We start from the raw sequence: 17,236 nt of genomic DNA on the forward strand, positions 1-17,236 counted from the left end.
TTAATGGTTTCCACTCCATTATGCAGTACCAGAAATCCGACCAGTTTCAACAGTGTATAGAGATTAGCGAAATGAACATCTGAGGACTCTGACACAGGAAATGTTATAAGGACGACTCGCCAATGTATCTCCTATATCACCTTTGTCAAGAATTAGCAGCATAAATGTGATAGTAATTGGTGCTAAAAAGAAACGTGGTATGCAAAACGACATTGTCAGCTTTGAATACATGCTTGATTGTAGCTTATTCAAAGCTTTGCGAATTGCTTGTCCAGTCTTGCCCCAGTATCAACTCAAGTAGTTGATGAAATTAGTGAAGTCTGGCAAGGTCAGATGGTGGTAAAAGTGAAATGTTGATAAACAGAAAATGTAAATTAGTTAAAACATACATTTTACTTAATTATTTTTATATGTTGAAAGTATGTTTATTGATTATGAAAAATTTAATCAAACTTTTATTATAGTGAAACTGAAAACATTAAACAAGCAGCCGGGGCATTAATTATGAAGTTCATTTATGCAGAATGCATTACAAATATCAATAAATTCAATGTGTTGATTGTGATATTTTTTCAATATTAATATATATTATTTTATTAGTTAAGCGCTGCTGTTTCAAAAAATGAGAAGTGTGGAAATTTTCTTTAAATTTTGTAGAAAAATTAAGTGAATTATTTAATTTTTTAAATATTATACTCTTACAAAACGTAATGAAATCCCACAAAAAACAGACTTCGCCTGTAAAAAAAGGCGGCAAGTACATAAACCATTTAGCATAAATAATATAGTAAATTTATCCAATTAAAAAAAGTAGTGAAATCCAAATATTAGGCAAGTGTGTTTTTTCACCTTAGCAAAAGTTAAATTTTTGAAAAAAAAAGGAACAACAAAGTTACTTGCCGAGTCCGTAATGTCCATGCACAGTGAGAAATAGAATCATCTGTGGTTCGGCTAACATCACTCTGTATTTTAACATGAAATTTGCTGTACTACGCTATAGCTGAATCTTACACACGATTCAATTTCCCACTGTGCATGGACATTACGGGCCCGGCAAGTAACTTTGTTGTTCCTTTTTTTTTTCAAAAATTTAACTTTTGCTAAGGTGAAAAAATACACTTGCCTAATATTTGGATTTCACTACTTTTTTAATTGGATAATTTTATTATATTATTTATGCTAAATGGTTTATGTACTTGCCGCCTTTTTTTACAGGCGAAGTCTGTTTTTTGTGGGATTGCAATATCTGATACTACTCTTATTGTTACGTCTTGGGTTATATTATTTTCCATTTTAATTGTAGCATAAATAACTCCCTTTGTTTCAAGTACCGATCGATTTAACCCTTCAGAACAACGATCAGGCAAATTTTTAATATAACATGGTGGGATAAACTTTTTTTTAATTAAGGTAATCGGACTTGCAGTATCTAACTGAGTTTCTACATAAAAATTATAATTGTTTTCATTTTGACTTAACCTATATTCGATGCCCTTAACATAAGGATAAGGATTCTCTTCTATCCGTCGTTCGGTGAGACTGGATATTTGCTCAGCATCCTTGGACCGCTTCTTCTTTGGGCAGTTCCGCAGCTGATGATCTGTTGCGCTTCACTCGAAACAGGTTCCTCGATTTATCTTGGGCTTGTCACACTGCTTTTCCATATGACCTTGTTTATTGCAATTGAAGCACTTGATGTCCGCGGGTTTGCTTGCTACCTCTTTTTTCGTAGACTTCGGCGATATTCGTTCAGACTTGTTAGTTTCGTCGACATTCCCTTCACGATTGATGCGTTTTTCACGTTTTAACGTTATTTTTTCGAAGGCTGTTAATAAATCTTCCTTCCTCTCTAACCTTTGTATGAACGCCTGGTTCCTTAACGATGCATCAAGGATTCCATTAATTATGAAATCTATTATTTCATCTTCGTCCACTGGCACATTACATCCTAATATCACTTTATCGTGGAAATAACTGCTAAAGGATTCGTCGAATCGCCAATTTCTTCGCTCGAAGCGTTTTCTTAATTCAGCTTTCGTAAGTCTGTGATCAAATACACTTTTCATTCGTTGTATTAGTTGGTACATAGAAATTTCTAGATGTTCTGGTCGTGGATAGAATCATTCCTGAGCTTTAGCTTTTAATTTCATACTTATGAGGATGCGGGTGTTATTCTCATCTAAATCATAAGTTGCTCGAATTAGTATGAGTTATCTTTCCCATTTCTAATAGGAGTTATCTGTTCTCAAAAATTCACTTAAAAATTCACTCAAAGCATTTATTGATATTCGATATGTCACAGTCGTTTCCGTATTTGTTGATACACGGAATGCTGGTGCATTAAACAAATTCAATTGTCGACGTAACAGATTGAGTTCGCGTTCCATAATTTCACGTTACCGTCTTAAATTTTCATAATCTTCTCTTAAAACTCTGGCGACTGGGCTTCTTAATCTTGGAACCGTACCTGTTTTTACCGATCTTGTACGCATAGGGTGAGCCGGAGGAAAGTTTTCTTCAGTCTCGTTCCTCTCATTCTCCAAATTCTTATCTGCATCCTCCTTTACATCATTTTCATCGTCAGTTATTCTTCCTGAACGATATCTTCTTTAAACTTCCTTGCACTGGCCACTGGGATCAGCTTCATTCAACATGGTCACTAATTTTGCCTTATTCCCTGTTCTAGGCAATCCTAAACGTATCACAGCTTCTTGAAGCTCCTTAAGCATAAATTCTGTAACTTCGTCCATTTTTACTTTGCTGTCGTCACACTAAATTGCATAAGACGCGTAAGTGATCTTATTTCACGTACATAAAACCACGCACATAAACTTCTAAACAATTGTAGGGCATAATCCCATTTCTGAAAGTTGAAGTAATTTTATAAAAACTTAATAGCAAAATTATCTAGCTTCGAACTAATAACTTAATGTTGGACGTTAACTAAGGATGACCATAAATTAAGAAAACACATAAGGGTTAGGATTTTTATAAGTGACAGACGCGCGGACGACGTGACTCGTTCACGGCTTACTCTCGAGTCCCCCGCTAGAGCTTCCCCACTCTCTTCTCCATACGCGTAATAACCAATAAGACTTGAGTAGCAACGGCTACTTTATTTCTAAGAATCCCAATACGGGGTATTCACTTTTGGGCTCGGCCATTTCTTTACATTTTTTGCGTACTCGAATCGTTTTCTATCTCGCTTAAGAACATCACATAAAATATTCCTACTAGAATTGTTACAGCAAGAAAGATATTGGGTTCAACCATATACAAGCTAATAAGAGTAGGTTATAATGAACTAGTAGGAAAGGTTATTGGTTTATGTGATATGGCTATCATTCAGGAAATAATGTAGTTTTGGCTATTATGAATCTATCTTTTTTAAAAACTCATAACATAACTAAATATATATTTACTTATTATAGATTGTAACGTTGCGTTCCCGCAGCGTTACAGTAGCTGCCATCTAGCGCTTTGCTAATCTCAAGCGCTAGATAGGCGGGTCGCGTGCGAACTAGGAAGTTATCAACCGATAATTATTGATCTAGGATCGATAACTTGTCGGCTTCCTAGTGTCGCGCGATGGGTGTAGAGGGGCAGCGGCGGGACAGGCACAGGGCCTTACCTGCTCCCGCGGACCGCTCCGACACACGTAGTTTAGATGTCAAAGGTGACACTCGGGCCGTAACTTTCCCCCGCTGCAAATAGTCCGTGACCCAGCCATCCGCCACTGCCGATCCGGAAATTAACAGAGTGCAAGTGTGCAGCAACGGACAGCCAGGACACGAACCCATACTGGACCAGAGGAAACCTACTGCCCTAAGGGTCAGTATCCAGGGCGAGAAAGAGCGAGAGGAGAGCGAGACAGCGCGAGAGGAGCAGAGGGAGAGAGAGATTGAAGAGAGCCAGCCAATTGGTGGTATAATTATACTACACTTGGCAACGCTGTTCGCAATAGCTGGTCAAACTTGGCTCCTTCGATTTGCGCCGTGGAACGTCCACGTCCTTATAATTGATGAAACTTAAAAAAAATATTCTTTAATGTATACTCTCCTGCTTAGCATGAACCTCAAATTAGCAAGAAATACAAAAAAAATAAATATTTTAAGACGTTTGGTAAAAATAGTTTTTTTTTTGTTTAAATAATGGGTTAAAAAATTTGTTTATAATTATTTTTTAACCAACTTTTAGGTTCATGCTGAGGCTAATCAATTGAAAAATGTCTGTGCCAAATTTGAACTAAATCGGTCAATTAGTTTTTGAGTTACATTCTACAGCGCGGAAAATTTTACGTTTTCAGAAAAACGCGTTTAAAGTTTTCGAACTGAAAAGTTCTTAAAGGTATTCTTGAGCTGAGCGCTTTTCAAGCACATAGCTTTGATGTCTCTGAAAAGACCTTTATAATATTTTTTAGAGGCTCAGATTTTGGGAATACATTCTTTAAATATTAAATAAAATTTTTAAGTCATAAAGAAAAACGCAAACAAAATTTTTTTTATATGAGTCTCCCCTCTTAATCAAGTAACACGGTAGTGTTACGCGGCAAGTAATTAAAAAAATACGAGCCGAGCGACACTACTTACTTTTACGCGAAGATTGAACCAAACTATACCACTCGATTCTTCCGATGGATATATTTTCCGATCGGTTCATTTAATGAAAATTTTAATGAAACTTTCATTATATAAATCGATTATAAGCTTTCGAATGAGACTACAAACGTCTAAATCAGTACACTCAATGCTGAGATATCAAGATTGAGCAATTACGATCAGCTATTTTAGTTTCAGCTTTTCTTTTTCTTCCGACCGAAAATTGTTGTCTCGCTCGGAAGTCTCACTCTTTCACAATAGAAGCCTATCAACGACATCTTCTGTCCTTCTCCACCACTCTTCCGATATAGTCCGAATGTTTTCGTGCTATAGGTGTGAAACAGATTCCAATATGGCCGCAACGCAGGCGCGACGTATATGTAGTATCCATCGAAGTGTTCGTTTTGTTAGTATGATTTGCACGTGAGTTTTCCACGTGAATTCATAGTTAAAATTTGGATGCATCAATTATATGGCAGTGATCCAGAAAAAAATTAGATAAGTATTGTTTGTTAGAACAAATATTTAAATATTTGAGCCGTGGTACTTTGTGATTTCTTTGTTTTATAGGTTACAGGAAATAGAGTGACTGAGAGAAAACCATGCGTTTATAAACGCTCATCACATTCCAATTAACCCATTAACGCCCAAAACGGCAAGAATCAAAGGTTTACTTTGCGATCAGATTTAAAGTGCTAAATCTTGTTGCACATATCGCAAAATACCTTTACTTATGTTTTCGAGGTCGCTCTACAAGATGGTATAATTTAAATTATGATTTGGTTGCGTGAAAAAAAGATATAGTGACTTTTTCCTCAAAAAGTGCTAAAAATTTTGCGACAAAAATTTTAAAAGTTAAATTTTTTACTAAAATTTGATGTTCCTCTTCATTAAAAATGGGCACAAGTTGGCACAAACATTCCAAAGTTTCAAAATATCGTCCGTAGGAAATGAAAAATTCTTGATGGTCGAAGCAAAATGGCGGCAAACACGATTTTTTGTTACAAAATTTCACAAGCTTTTTTCTCATCAATTACGAACTTTATTGAAAATTTCCCAAGGATAAAAATGTCTTATAATTAATTGAAGAATATTCTAAATTTTTTTCAAATTTTTTATAAACAATTTTTTAAATTTCAGTCTCGTAATATTAGGAAAAATAAAAAATTGTTTATAAAAAATTTGAAAAAAATTTAGAATATTCTTCAATTAATTATAAGACATTTTTATCCTTGGAAAATTTTCAATAAAGTTAATAGTTTTTTAGAAAAAAATATTAATCTCGTTTACAAGCTGAAATTGGAATATTTTAGCATTTTTTAGGGTCACAAGTCATTGATATTTAGTAGGTTACTTATCTTATACCCACATTTTTCCTATTTTCAATACTCTTTCTTAATGTTTGTTAGGAAAGCATGTTTTGCAAACATATGCGTTGCATCCTTTACAGAATTTGTATGTTTTTATGGGACATGATGATCATTTGCTCTGCTTTTCTACACGTTTGGATACATGAGTTTGTGTAATTTCTTTTTCTCGATTTGCTAAATAATGCTTAGCAATATCTAACGCAAACTCTTTTGTAAACTTTTTATTCCCGGTACTAGCAGTATTATATATAACAACCGAGTTCGTAATAGATGCCTGAATCAAACGTGTAAAAACTACCCATGTCCATTTTTTACTTCTGATGCTGGGCAATAAATTGTTACAGTGAGCATCATGAGTATCAACCCCTCCCATATATTTGTTATAAATATGAAAAGCGTGTAGAAATTGGATTTCTTTCTTTTCATGTTCTTTAGAACTATAACGCTTTATTGGAAGAGTTGGATTTACACCTGCCGCCGTAGATGCTATGGACACCGGCTTTGAATCCATTACAGTGATGTAATTTATTTGACTATTTTTGTCATTTTTAACAGCAAATGTTCCTCTCTCTGCCTTCTTACATATTTCGTTTTTAATTTTAACTCTATCATTCCTAATAGTACCTGTGGCTCGTAATCCTATATTTCGTAAGTGTAAAATTAAATCAAAACTTGTGAAATAATTATCAAAATAGACATGGTAAAGATTTATCTTTCGAGGAGTTGTATTATGAAGGAAATCTTATAGTAAATTCATTACTACTCTGCTACCTAATGCACATTTTATCAGCACATTCGTTTCGATTTGATTCTTACCACAGTACAAATCCCAACCTAAGAGATAACTTTTACTAGTATACAGTCCCCACATTTTTAATCCAAATCTTATTGGTTTTCCTCTAATAAATTGTTTCAAGCTCGTTTTGGCATATGATTTTATCATCATTTCATCAATTGACATTGCAGTTTGGAAATATCCAAATTGAAGAATGTTTTTTTGGAATAAGTTTATCAAAGAACGTACTCGCCATCCTTTATCATTTGGATTATTGTCTGATGCTTTAGAATATTTTATATGAGCTTTTATACTTTCGAATCGATTACGAGACATTACTGACGAAACGACGTTAGCAGACAAAAAGGGATCAGTTGACCAATAGTCGCGTTGTGATTTTCTTTTGTTAAAGCATGAAAAAATTAAAATTCCTATAAATATATCTAAATCAGATCAAGAAAGTTCAAAATTATTTTCCTTTGTTGCTGCACTAATATAATTTTTGATTTCATCAGAAAAAAAGGATTCGAATAATTGAACTGGTGTACTTTGCACAATCATTTTTTTCTGGCTGTCAGATAACAGTGTCTCATTTTCAATTTGATCTTTACACTTTTTTTCACCGTCAACCCAGTTATACTCATGTTCTGCATCTAATTTAGTTAAATTTGCAGAATAACCCTGGTATAGTTTTTTATATGACGTACAAGGAAAATCATTATAATTTTCATCGTCTGAACCAGAATCATTATCGCCAGAATAATTAGGATCGGGAATCAAAATTATTTGACTAGAATCTTCATGTGAACTATCATCATCAGATTCAATTTCTGACATTCGAACTTGTCGTTTTCTCTTCGACATTTTTCAATTATCAAATATTTAAGAATATAAAAACTTTAGATAAAGACTATATAAAACGGTACATGTGATGTAAGAAAAATAATTGATATAAAAAAAGAAATATAATAAAGAATGAAGAAAAACTTGTAGTAGACCGTTGATGATAGATTTCACTTCAATCAAAAAAAGTAAGCGCAAAAATTTTTGCATACCGTCAGTGAATCTTTTTAAAGCTTTAAGTATTGTGCAGCTCTTATAAGAGAAGTCTGTTCACCTTATTAATATGAAATTCATTTTTTCTAAAAAACTATTAACTTTATTGAAAATTTCCCAAGGATAAAAATGTCTTATAATTAACTGAAGAATATTCTAATTTTTTCTCAAATTTTTTATAAACAATTTTTTATTTCTCCTAATATTACGAGACTGAAATTTAAAAAATTGTTTATAAAAAATTAGAAAAAATTTTAGAATATTCTTCAGTTAATTCTAAGACATTTTTATCCTTGGGAAATTTTCAATAAAGTTTGTAATTGATGAGAAAAAAGCTTGTGAAATTTTGTAACAAAAAATCGTGTTTGCCGCCATTTTGCTTCGACCATCAAAAATTTTTCATTTCCTACGGACGATATTTTGAAACTTTGGAATGTTTGTGCCAACTTGTGCCCATTTTTAATGAAGAGGAACATCAAATTTTAGTAGAAAATTTAACTTTTAAAATTTTTGTCGCAAAATTTTTAGCACTTTTTGAGGAAAAATTCACTATATCTTTTTTTCACGCAACCAAATCATAATTTAAATTATACCATCTTGTAGAGCGACCTCGAAAACATAAGTAAAGGTATTTTGCGATATGTGCAACAAGATTTAGCACTTTAAATCTGATCGCAAAGTAAACCTTTGATTCTTGCCGTTTTGGGCGTTAATGGGTTAATAAAGTAATTGGTAACAAAATGATGCCAAAACAAGGAAAATAGTTGTGGTATAGTCTATAACCCTTAATACGCAGATTATTTAGGTTAGTTTCAATGCATCTTGAAGAACAAATTAAAAGTTAAATAACATTTTTCAATATCTGATTTTTATTTATTCAGTTTTAATATTAAATGTGTTTATCAATATTATTATTTTAGTATGTGTTTTCAAAATTACAGATTGTGTTAGCAAAATGCAGAAAGCAGATGAACGAATGGCAGATCGAACAGATTACATATATAAAGGTATGCAGAAACAAGAATTAAACATACATTGATCTTTTGTGACTTATAATTTTAATGAGGTTAGAAGGCTGTATTAATAAATATATCTTCTTTCATCATTTAAATTTGCCATAACTTGGTTTGTACGTATGTTTAAAAATTGAATCTAGCTATTTTTATATATTTATATACACAGTTGTATACCAGCATATACTTCAAGCTTACTCAGGTTATTTAAATCAGATATAATGGATTACGATGGACAAATTAGAAAGTAAATAACATTTAACAATTAATATTTAGATTTAATTCAGTCTTAGTCTTTCTATTATATATGTTAGTGAATATTATTATTGTTTCCTAAATAGCAGATTGTTTTTGAAATATGCAAGAAATAGTTGGAATAATCGAAGATCAATGAGAATTATATATATATAAAGGTAGACAGAAAGAATAATTTGACATACAGTAACTGTTTGTGACTAATTTCAATGAGGTTAGAAGGTTGTATTAACAAAATAAATCTTCTTTCATCATTTAAATTGACCATAACTTGGTTTGTAATTATGTTTAAAAATTGAATCTATATAATGTTAGGCGAATTAAATGAAAGGATCTTGGAGAGACTTAGTTTTGATATTAAGACTTTATTTAAGGTCTTGAAAAATATTACATACGTCGTTGTTCCTTTTGTTAGAAGTACTCGCCAGCGTTCGTTCAATCCGTCTAACCCCACTCTTATCTTTTCCCCACTCTCGTTGAGTGCCTTGCTTTAGTTCGTCTCTTTGACGTACCACCTATGATGTCGCTAGGAATCTTTTTCCATTCAAAGTGGCATTTTGGCTAACATTCGGCCATCCTTATTTTATGCCTGTCCCAGGCACAACCCTTATTAACATGGTCGTATCCATTCTCCGTTTTGAACAACATTTGTCCTTCGGGTTGTCTTCTCTTTCTCTTTTTTTTTTTAAATCTGAACACTTTGTTCATTATTCAAAGAGATCCTTGGATTGTAATCCAGGGCTTAATATTATCTTCAGATGCAACAGTTCGCATCCTCTTTTGGTTTTCTCGAAGATCCTCTACCTCATACCTATCGTTAGGCAACACGCATATTATCTTAAAAGGTCCTCGAAACTTGGGATTCAACTTTTTGCTAGTACCTGTAGCTGGATTACTAGTTACTTTTAACATCACTACGTCCCCTTCCTTATATTGTTGTGCTTCTTTTCTGTATTTATCATACCTCTTCTTTTGAGAAGCCTGATCTTTCGTTATATGTTGTGAAATATTTTCTCGCAATTCTTTCAAATCTACTCTGTCTAAATTTTGCTGTACTGCACTTAATAGCCACGCTTCTGATGGACTTCTTAATTCACATCCAATTAGAGCTTTCAGTGGACTTGTATTGATGCCTTTATTAAATGCCATATTTAATGCACCCTGAATTTTTTTCACTTCTTGATCCCATTCTTGCATATTTAAATCAGCAACTGTGGCAGCAAGTGCTGATAAAATAGTGCCATTATATCTTTCACATTGTCCATTTCCTCGTGGGGTGGCCACTGCATTTAAAACATGTTTAATTCCGTAAGCAACACAAAAGTTACGGAATGTTTTGGACGTAAACGACGAACCCCTATCAGAAATCACCCTGGTTGGTGTTCCAAAGAGCATCACTATATTATCCAGAGTTCTTGTCACATATTTGACCTTTGTATTCTTTACTGGTTCTATAATAGTAAATTTGGTAAACGTATCTACCACTACGATTAAATACTTATTGCCTTTCTTACTGGTCTCGAAAGGGCCCAAATGATCCACATGAATTGAGTGGAATGGAACACAGATCTTTTCTATCGGATGTAATTTTCCTCTTTTGGTGGTGTTAGTATTTTTATAATAAGAACAATTCAAGCACGCTTTCACATATTTAACAACAAATGAACGCATTCCAGCAAACCAATAATTTCTAGATAATCTCTCCAGTGTTCTGTCGGCACCCATATGACCAGCTTTATCATGATTCAAACGGCAAACCTGTAGTCTAGCTGCTTGCGGTACTACCCAAGACTTTTTCCCATCTGCTAATCGACGATAAAGTTTGTTATCTTTCAATTCGTATTCATCAAAGTAGTGCTTGGTTTCGCTGGCTTTATTTTTACCGTCCTGCAATATTTTTCGTATCCGAAGCAATTGCTCATCTTGCATTTGGGCTGCCACGATCCATTCTGCTTCCGTTATGTCAATTTGAAAAATATCTAGCTCTACCATAGGCGGGTTTCTGCTCAATGCATCGACATGTTGCATTCTATGCCCTGGTCTATATTCGATATCAAAATTATACTCCTGCACCTCCAGCCACCATCGAGCTACCCTAGGTAAAAGATCTTTCTTCGTGAAGGTTGTCCTGAGAGCGTTACAATCTGTCACCACCTTGAATTGTAGACCCAACAGATAAGTTCTAAAATGTCTCAACGAAAGAACTACTGCAAGCGTCTCTAGCTCATAAGAATGGTAATGTCTCTGGTCCTCAGTAACCCTTTTACTATAATAAGCAACTACTCGCATTTTCATATCTTCTCCTTGCTGCATCAACATAGCTCCCACTCCTAGAGAACTAGCATCCGTATGCAATTCTGTTTTCCTCTTCAAATTGAATATAGCTAAAATTGGTCTTCCCACTAGTCTATCTTTCATGATTTCAAATGCTCGTTTCTGCTCATCAGCCCATTCCTAATTTTCTCCTTTTCGTAGTAGACGGGTAAGAGGCTCCATCAGAGTAGCAAAACCTTGAACAAATTTTCTGAAGTAATTTGCTAGGCCCAAAAACTGACGTACCTGTTTTATATTTTCTGGTGGTCCCATATCAATAATAGCTTCTATCTTGGATAATCCTGGCCTCACTCCTTCTTGACTTATTTCTCTTCCTAAATAGTTTATTTTCCTCATGAGAAATTTACATTTTTCCAGCCTCAATGTTAAATTATGTTTTTCCAGCGCCATTAGTACTTTTCGCAAATTAGTCATTCCTTCTTCCACCGTTTTTGAGGGAATGATAATATCATCAATATACGGAAATGCTACCTCGTTTTTCAATGAACCTAAAGCTTTGTCCATCAATCTCTGAAAAACAGAAGGAGCATTACTAAGTGCAAAGGGCATTCTAAGAAATTCGTAGTGCCCCTGTGGCGTTATAAATGCTGTCTTCTTAATAGATTCCTCATCTATCGGCACTTGGTAGTAACCAGACGCTAAGTCTAGTGACGTGAAATAAAAATTTCCCCCTAACCGGTCAATTTGATCCTCTATTAGGGGTAAAGGATACTTGTCTTTTATTGTGATTGCGTTGAGCTTACGGTAATCAATACATAGTCTATACTCTTTATTTTTCTTTTTCACAAGTAACACTGGACTCGCATAAGGTGATATTGACTCCCGTATTATATCATGGTCCAACAACTCTTGTATTATTCTTCGAGTCTCTTGTTTTTCCACCTCAGCCATTCTATAAGGCCGATATGTCACCGGAACATCCGTTGTGCATTCTATTTTTAATGACACCAAGTTGGTTTTGCCCAATTCTTTCATCGATGAAGCAATACACTTGGAATATTCCTTCAACAAGCTTACACACTTTTCCCATGCATTTTGTCCAGCATCACCAAAATTCAACTTTTCAATGTTCATTGCGAAACAAAACCTTACATCTTTGTTCGATTTTAATTCCCATGTCTTATTTGATAATTCCATTACGTTCAGCGTATGGCCTCGTTTCACCATTACTATATGCTCTTGCATCAAGAAATCTCGTCCCACTATGACATCGTATGCCGAAAATGAATCTGAGATTATCAACGCTTCCACAATTGCGGATGCATTCATGATTGTAACTGTAATTACAGCCATTTCTTTTATTTCCACTGTTTGCCCACCAAATCCTTTCAACAATACTTTAGGTATTCTTCTTTTTTCTAACTTACAATTACTCGCTATTGAATCACGTAAAATAGTACATTCACTACCACTATCAATGAGACCTTTCATCTTATGTCCATTAATACGGATTATTTGTTCATACAGATTAGGTTTATGCTTGACATTCTTGTTAATATGATTAATCTCTTTTCTACGTAGACATTCATCACCGATATGCCCTAGTCTTTTACACACTGAGCATTCTTTCTTAGGCTTCTTACACTCTCTTGCTATATGCCCTTTTCCTTTGCAATTGAAACATCTTGGTACCACATTTTCTTTGCTTCTATCCCTTTTCGGTTTCTCACCAGTTTCTTCGCTAGTTTTTCCGCTGGTTTGATCTCTATTAGTCACTTTTAGTCGTAAGTCACGTTCTCTTCCTCTCTCTCCTGGTATTTTTCCTAGGGTGTTCATATAAACATACAATTCATTTGTATCCTTACATTGTGCCGATCTTACTATTCTTGCTAAACTTTCACTTTTTATTCCCCCAATAACAGCATCGATTTTATAACTTTCTGGAATCTCTATATTTAATCTTTGTAACTTCGTCACTTTCCGAAAACAATAGTCCCCTAAAAACTGACCAGGGCTTGTTTCATAGTTTGCCGCATCTTTTAATAACCTTGAAAATGGTAATATCTTTTGAAACTGCGATTTCAGTAATTCCTTTGTTTCATCCCAAGTAGCTACTACTAATTGACGAGAGTCAAACCACAATCTAGCATGGCCCCTCAAACGACTTGGAATTAATCTCATTACTGTTCTATCGTTCCATTCAAATCTCTTCGACAAGTCGTTGACATGTTCCAACCACCGTCCTATAGTCATATCATCATCGGAAGGATCAAAAATAGGAATAAGTTGTTCATCACCTTGTCGAATATTAGTGTTTACTAGATTACATGCAGCTTTGTAACTTAATTCTTCTAACTTATTTTCAATTCTAGTTAACCTGTCGTCGTTGTTGCTACGCACTTCGTTATTGTCCCTCGATCGTGGCGTTCCTTCTATCAACGACCTTCTGTCTATTTCTCCCGAACTACCTTGACTTTGTGTGGATCTTCGACACAATTGGTCTAACATTAATTCAATCCTATCCATTCTTTCTTGAGAATCACTAACCGATGGCTGCTGTATGTCTGTTTCCGCCATTTTTTTTTTTTTAATTATAACTATCCGTTGTTTCACTATATTTTTACTTTCTTTCACAATACCCACGTAAGTCTATCCCACTTCTGATATGTTAGGCGAATTAAATGAAAGGATCTTGGAGAGACTTAGTTTTGATATTAAGACTTTATTTAAGGTCTTGAAAAATATTACATACGTCGTTGTTCCTTTTGTTAGAAGTACTCGCCAGCGTTCGTTCAATCCGTCTAACCCCACTCTTATCTTTTCCCCACTCTCGTTGAGTGCCTTGCTTTAGTTCGTCTCTTTGACGTACCACCTATGATGTCGCTAGGAATCTTTTTCCATTCAAAGTGGCATTTTGGCTAACAATAAGTATTTTTATATACTTATATGCAGTCATATACCAACATATATTTTAAACTATTGTTATTATATTCTTATAAAATGATTGGCAGGTAATATATTCTTCAAAAATGCAACAACAAGTATCGGAATGGGAAAATAAAATAGAAGTTATCAAATTGTATCCAGGAGCTGCCCCAGTAGCAAGATTGGTCGAGATGACGTCATTATGACCAGAAATCCAGTCATTTTTACATCATTTGAGCCAATTTTGGTAACAGGGTGATTATGTAGAATATGAGCCATTTATGGATATTAGAAAATCATTCAATTAGACAATGCTACGGAGGATGATAAATATAGATTTCGACTAAAAAGAGGCCTAGTATTTTACACTGCGTAAGATCTATAAAATTGTAAGACAAAAATATTAAAATATATAAATACATATTCATGTTTTTACAGATATATTTTGTTGCATTAATTTCAGATTATGTTGGAGAATTCTGTTTGGTATATAGTGATACATGGTGCTTATCAATAAACTCTAATACAATAAAATTGAGATACTTATTTCAATTTAATTTGTGACATACAGGTAGTGGAAATTTAAATATTATCACATTTTCGGTTCATAGCCTCTTGTATTGTTATTATATTCTTATAAAATGATTACCAGGCAATATATTCTTAAATAATGCAACAACAAGCATCCGAATAGAAAAAAAGAGTAGAAATAATTTGTATCCAGCAGCTCTATGTTGAGTATGAGCCATTTGTGGATATTATAAAATTATTAAATTATATTATGTTTTAGATGAGCTTTATGTAGCAAAGCAACAATTAAAAGGAAAGTTATATTGTATAATACGTACATATCCAATTTTAATTCAAACCAATTTTCTCTTAAGTAGCATTATTTATATAATAAATTTGTCTTATTTACAGGATATGTCAGAAAGAAGGAGCATCTAGAATAGTGGAAAATTGGGTAAACTCTCAAATATTTGCATAAAGGTATGCAGAAAAAAATTTTGACATACGTAAACTGTTGGTGCCTATAATTATTGAAGATACAAAGGTTATGTAATAAATAGATTTTTCATCATTTAAAATTGTCATTAATTGTTGTGTATGTATATTTAAATAGTCAGCTTGGGAACTATTATGTATGACTTGAGCTTTAGGTAGCAAAGCAACAATTGAAAGAAAATTATATTGTTTAATATGTATCCAAAATTAATCCAAGCAAATTTTCTCTTAATTAGCATTGTTTATATTAAAATTTTGTTTTATTTACAGGTTATTTCAGAAAGAAGAAGGAGCATCTATAATAGATGAGGCTAAAGCTAGCCGCCACTTCCCAGCCGCTAGTTGCGAAGTGGAAAAAGTATTGCATACATGACAATGTTCAGACAATACGCACGCTCAAAGAATTATTATCTTTTTGATAGTTTAGAATGCTTCTTTCAAATTATTATTTGCATTGCCATTTAGTGCATTAAATTTGGCATAAAATGATATAAATTTCATGAGAAATCTCAATAAACAAAAATTAAATTATAATCATTGAAACGAAAGATACGAGTGAAATTCCAAACATTCCAATGATGAGAGGCAAATTTCGAAACCTGGCCGCACTTTATCCAAATGTTAAATTACACTATCTATTAGTGCATTAAATTTGAAAGAGAATGATATAGGTTTCATGAGGGACCTCGAAAACCAAAAATTATTTAATAAAGATTGAAACGAAAGATACGAGTGAAAATCCAGACACTCCAATGATGAGAGACAAATTTCGAAACCTGGGCGCGCTTTAACCGAATTTTAAATTGCACTATCAAATAGTGCATTAAATTTGGAAGAGAATGATATAAGTTTCATAAGGGATCTCGAAAGCCTAGAATTATTTAATAAAGATTGAAACGAAAGATACGAGTGAAATTCCAGACATTCCAATGATGAGAGACAAATTTCGAAACCTGGGCGCACTTTATCCGAATTTTAAATTGTTCTATCATTAAGTGCATTAAATTTGGAAGAGAATGATATAGTTTTCACGAGGGATCTCGAAAGCAAACAAATATTGAATAAAGATTGAAACGAAAGATACGATTGAAAATCGAAATATTCCAATGGTAAGAGACAAATTTCGCAAACTAGGCGCACTTTATCCAATAGTTAAATTGTCCAGTGGAGATCCCTCATTAAACCTATATCACTTTCTTCCAAACTTAATGCACTATTTAATAGTGTAATTTAACATTTGGATAAAGTGCGCCCAGGTTTCGAAATTTGTCTCTCATCATTGGAGTGTCTGGATTTTCATTCATATCTTTCGTTTCAATCTTTTATTAAATAATCCTAGGCTTTCGAGATCCCTCATGAAACTTATATCATTTTCTTCCAAATTTAATGCACTAAATGATAGTGCAATTTAAAATTTGGATAAAGTGCGCCCAGATGACGAAATTGGAATGTTTCGACTTTCCCTCGAATCTTTCGTTTGAATCTTTATTAAATATTTCTTGGCTTTCGAGATCCCTCGTGAAACCTATATCATTCTCTTCCAAATTTATTGCACTAATTGATAGTGTAATTTAAAATTTGGATAAAGTGAGCCCAGGTTTCGAAATTTGTCTCTCATCATTGGAGTGTCTGGATTTTCATTCATATCTTTCGTTTCAATCTTTTATTAAATAATCCTAGGCTTTCGAGATCCCTCATGAAACTTATATCATTTTCTTCCAAATTTAATGCACTAAATGATAGTGCAATTTAAAATTTGGATAAAGTGCGCCCAGATGACGAAATTGGAATGTTTCGATTTTCCCTCGAATCTTTCGTTTGAATCTTTATTAAATATTTCTTGGCTTTCGAGATCCCTCGTGAAACCTACATCATTCTCTTCCAAATTTAATGCACTAATTGATAGTGCAATTTAAAATTTGGATAAAGTGCACCCAGGTTTCGAAATTTGTCTCTCATCATTGG

At 33.6% G+C, this 17,236-nt stretch overlaps 1 protein-coding gene across 3 annotated transcripts in view; it reads right to left on the reverse strand.

Moving 5' to 3' along the window:
* The window catches only part of LOC136777402 (putative fatty acyl-CoA reductase CG5065), a 243,313-nt gene that overhangs the window by 43,533 nt on the left and 182,544 nt on the right, over window positions 1-17,236 (reverse strand). The gene's annotated exons all lie outside the window — the stretch shown is intronic.

Source organism: Prorops nasuta, unplaced genomic scaffold (genome assembly GCF_024137725.1).
Source record: "Prorops nasuta isolate Cenicafe-Biocafe unplaced genomic scaffold, Cenicafe_Pnas_1.2 PNAS00011, whole genome shotgun sequence".
NCBI classification, from domain to species: domain Eukaryota; kingdom Metazoa; phylum Arthropoda; class Insecta; order Hymenoptera; family Bethylidae; genus Prorops; species Prorops nasuta.